The following is a 4,934-nucleotide window of genomic DNA, read 5'->3' as shown; positions in this document are numbered from 1 at the left end:
GGCTTGAATAGAATATTTACAGCAAGTGGAAGATGTGAGGATCGGCAGGACTGAAGTGGAAAAGTCTGGACAAACTACGGCCTGCGGGCCGCATGCAGCCCGCAAAGGTATTTCTGCGGCCCACCAAGTCATTAAAAAAAAAAAAAAAAATTTTTGTTGGGTTGGCTGTTGGGTTACTTACTGGTATAGGGTGGATACGTTGACTTGAGTAGGGTGATCATTGCTCAGCACAACGTCGAGGGCCGAAGGGCCTGTTCTGTGTTGTACTGTTCTATGTTCTATATGAGGCGCCCAGAATCATAACCGGGTGAAGTAATTATTTTACTTAATATACTATGCGGCCCTTTATGAATTGTGAATTTCTGAATGTGTCCCCTTGCACGGAAAGTTTGCCCACCCCTGGTCTAGATGGAACTGATGGGCAGCACGGTGGCACAGTGGTTAGCACTGGGACTACGGCGCTGAGGACCTGTGTTTGAATCCCGGCCCTGGGTCACTGTCTATGTGGAGTTTGCACATTCTCCCCATGTCTGCATTGATTTCACCCCCACAACCCAAAGAAGTGCTCGTTAGGTGGATTAGCCATGCCAAATTGCCCCTTAATTGGAAAAAAATAATTGGATACTTAAATTTTTTTTTAAATGATGGAACTGATGGAGGCATGGATGAGAGTGGGAGCAGCAGATGGACTGAAGCAGGGTTGGAAGGATATAGGATGTGAAGTTGGGACCAAATCTGATGTCTAGCTGAAAAATAAATTGGGGCTCATTCAAGACTTAATGTCAGCCAAGTAGCTTGATTACTCAAAGGCAGTGGCAGGATCAAGACAAGTGGTTCAGCCAGTGTGCATGTGGAAGATGTCCAAAATCTGTGGACGATGTGCCAAAGGCAGCGTGGATATGAGGAAGAACAGGAGGACAGTCATAGATTCTAAGGCATTTCAGAGGTAATACCACATGGGTACTAAGAGAATCTACTCATGGAGGTGCTCTGCTGAACATTTGTAAATAAGAGTGAAAGCAAATGAGGGAAGTCTCATTACGCTCGTTGTAAAATATTTAACTTATTTTGTTTACACACTTAGTTTGAATATTTGAAATTTCAATTACTGATGATGGAAAATAATTCTCCATTCCCGCAGCCAGCCAATGGGGTTTCCTATTTGTGGCCACCCCACACCGTCGGGAAATCCCCGGGCATGGGTGCGCTGCCGGTGGTTCATTAATGCCCTTACCTGGTCTGGCCTACATGTAACTCCAAACTGAAAACAACAATGGCAAACCCAGTCCTGTCGACCCTGCAAAGTTCTCCTTACTAACATAGGGGGGCCTGTGCTAAAATGGGGATAGCTGTCGCACAGACTAGAAACAACCTCACAGAGCCAAGGCCGATGATCACATTCCTCGTCGTCCTACTCAGCGTATCAGTGCACCCCCTGGTGGCCATTCAAACATAACAACTCTGGGCTGAATTTCAGTCCAGAAACATCTTGGGCGCGATTCTCCGCCCCCCACGACGGGTCGGAGAATAGCGGGAGGGCCTTCCCGACATTTTTCCCGACCTCCCGCTATTCTCCCCCCCCCCCCCCCCCCCCCCCACCACGGCCGCCCCACGACACGAATCGCTGTTCGCCGTTTTTTTACGGCGAACAGCGATTCTCCCCTAGGCCGATGGGCCGAGTTCCCAGGCCTTTACGGCCGTTTTCACGAACGCAAACACACCTTCTCTCACCGTTCGTGAAAACGGCCGCAAAGTTCCGTTCCCGACAACCATGGCACCGATTGGCACGGGCCCGTGATCGGTGGGCACCGATCGCGGGCAGCGCGTCCGAAACCCGCGCACACTTTGTTCCTCCCCGCCCCGCTGGATCAGTCCACGGGGCAGCTGAGGGGCATGACGGTCGCTAAGCCTGCGATGCCGTGGTTCACGGGGCCCCGCTGCTAGCCCCGACCGGGGAGGAGAATTGGTTCCCGGGAGGGGGCGTGGAGGCTGCCGTGAAACACGGCCAGTTTCACGGCAGCCTTTACGACTCTCCGCATTTTGCGGAGAATCGCGCCCCTTGATTAATGACTCCACCAACACCAGTCCTGGGAATGTCCTGTTTAATGTCCTGTACCACCGGCAGAACCGGCACAGTGGTATAAAGTCGGGAAGGAGTTGCCCTAGGAGTCTCATGGCACCAGGTCAAACCTATTGCTGATCACGTGCCATCCCCTCTCAACTGATTGGACTTTTCCATGTTTTACACTGAGGGTGGCAATGGCACACGATGTACTCTGGGTGGGCGACTTCAATGTCTAACACCAAGAGTGGCTCGGTAGTTCCACATCAGACCGAGCTGGTTGGGTCCTAAAAGTAATTCTTAACCTCATCCTCACCACCCTTCCTGTTGCAGATGAAGTAATCCATGACAGTATTGGAATGAGTGACCACTGCACAGACCATGTGGAGACAAAGTCCAGTCTTCACATTGAGGAGAGGCTCAATTCCTGTTGCATGTCACTACCACTGTGCTAAATGGGATCGACTTTGAACAGAATTAGCAATTCAAGTCTGGGCATCAATGAGGTGCTGTCCACCTTCAGCAGTAGCAGAATTCTACTCAGTCACAATCTATAAACTCATGGCCCGGCATATCCCCATTCTACAATTACCACTAAGCCAGGGGATCAACTCTGGTTCAATGAAGAGTGCAAGAGAGCATGTTGGGAGCAAAGCAAGGCATACTTAAAAATTAGACATCTATTTGGTGAAGCTACAACACAAGACTACTTGCATTCCAAACAACATGACCAGCAAGTAAAAGACAGAGATAAGCAAAACCACAACAATGGATCAGATCTAAGCTCTGCAGTCCTGCCACATTCAACTATGAATAGTGTTAGATAATTAAACAACTCACTGGAGGAAGAGAGTCCACAAATATCCCAATCCTCAATGATGGGGGAGCCCAACACAGCAGTGCAATAGATAATGCCGATGTATTTGCAACAATTTTTTTTTAGAAATGCCAGGTGAATGATTCACTTTGGCCACCTTCGGACGTCCATAGCATCACAGATGTCAGTCTTCAACCGATTTGATTCACTCCATGTGATAACAAGAAATCATTGAAGGCACTGGATACTGAAAAGGCTATGGGCCCTAACAATATTCCGGCAATAGTACTGAAGACTTGTGCTCCAGAACTTGCCACACCCCTAGCCAAGCTGTTCCAGTACAGCTACAACACTGGCATTTACCCAGTAATGTGGACAATTTCCTTGGTGTGTCCTGTGCACAAGAAACAAGAAACAAGTCCAACCTGGCCAATTACCGCCTTATCAGCCTACTCTCCCTCCTCAACAAAGTGATGGAAGGAGTCATCAACAGTGCTATCAAGTGGCACTTACTCAGCTAAAACCTGCTCACTGATGCTCAGTTTGGGTTCTGCCAGGGTCACTCAGCTCCTGACCTTATTAAGGCACAATCATCTTCAGCTGCTTCATGAATGACCTCCCTTCCATCATTAGGTCAGAAGTGGGGCTGTTCTCTGATAACTGCACAATGTTCAGCACCATTCACAACTCCTCAGATTATGAAGCAGCCCATGTCCAAATGCTGCAAGCCCTGCACAATATTTAAGCTTGGGCTGACAAGTAACATTCGTGCCACACAAGTGCCGGCCAATATCATCTCCAACAAGAGAGGATTTAATTATTGCCCCTTGACGTTTAATAGCATTACCATCCCTGAATCCCCCAGTATTAACATCTGGGGGGGTTACCATTAACCAGAAAAACAGGACCAGCCATATAAATACTATGGCTACAAGAACCATTCAAAGGCTAGGGATCCTGTGGCAAATAACTCACCTCCTGACTCCTCAAGCATGTTCACCATCCACATGCACAAGTGAGGAGTGTGATGGAATACTCTTCACTTGCCTGGATGCAACTCCAACAACAGCCAAGAAGCTCAGTACCATCCAGGACAAAGTAACCCATGCGATTGGTACCCCTTCCACAATCATTCAAATCCCCCACCACTGAAGCACAGTAGCAGCCATGTATACCATCTACAAGGTGCATTGCAGGAACTCACCAATGTTCCTTCAGCGGTACCTTCCAAACCCACGACCACTACCATCTAGTTGGACAAGGGCAGTGGATATCTCAGAACACCACAATCTAGACATTCCCCTCCAAGTTACTCATCAGCCTGATTTGGAAATATATCGCCGTTCCCTTACTTTTGTCAGGTAAAGATTCTGGAACGCACTCCTGAGAGCACTGTGGGTGCACCTACACTGCAGCGGTTCAAGAAGGCAGCTCACAAGCACCTTCTAAAGGGCAACTAGGGATGGGCAACAAATGCTGGTCTAACCAGCGACACCCACATCCCGTAAATGAGTTTTTAAAAATTAGAATCATGAATTTGCACAGCCAAAACCCATTATAAATGCGTGCACAGGAATTTTCGGATGGTAAATGTTGACAGAAGAATGTGGCAGAAGATAATTGTGGTGGCAAGTAAAGGCCAGATACATGTTCGTCCAATGTGTGACAAATTGCTGTTATAAGCGATAAAGGAAAATGTCTGCACTTCTCATTGGTAGTGGGTGGTTTGGGTTGCTTTTTGCATTTATAACTTCCATTCAATCTAACACCAGTTTACAGGTAATAAATGTATAACTGCTCGTAGAAACCAAACTCTTAGCAACTTTCACTCAGTGCACCAAAAGTGTAGGAAAGCACAGATCCGCCTTTGCAGCTGATCGGTTTTCCCGTATTGAAGCTTATTTATGAAACAAAGCACAATTTTCTCATAAAAGCTGGCAAAAAAATCCCCATGGATATTCTAAATTATTCAATGACTATCACAACTAACACATTAACACCAGTCCGACATCTGAAAGCATTTAATTAGAGCCTTTTGAATCATTTAAAAACAGT

This window comes from Scyliorhinus canicula, chromosome 1, assembly GCF_902713615.1.
Source record: "Scyliorhinus canicula chromosome 1, sScyCan1.1, whole genome shotgun sequence".
NCBI classification, from domain to species: Eukaryota; Metazoa; Chordata; class Chondrichthyes; order Carcharhiniformes; family Scyliorhinidae; genus Scyliorhinus; species Scyliorhinus canicula.
The sequence above is the reverse complement of the archived record's forward strand: the minus strand, read 5'-3'. Positions refer to the sequence as shown.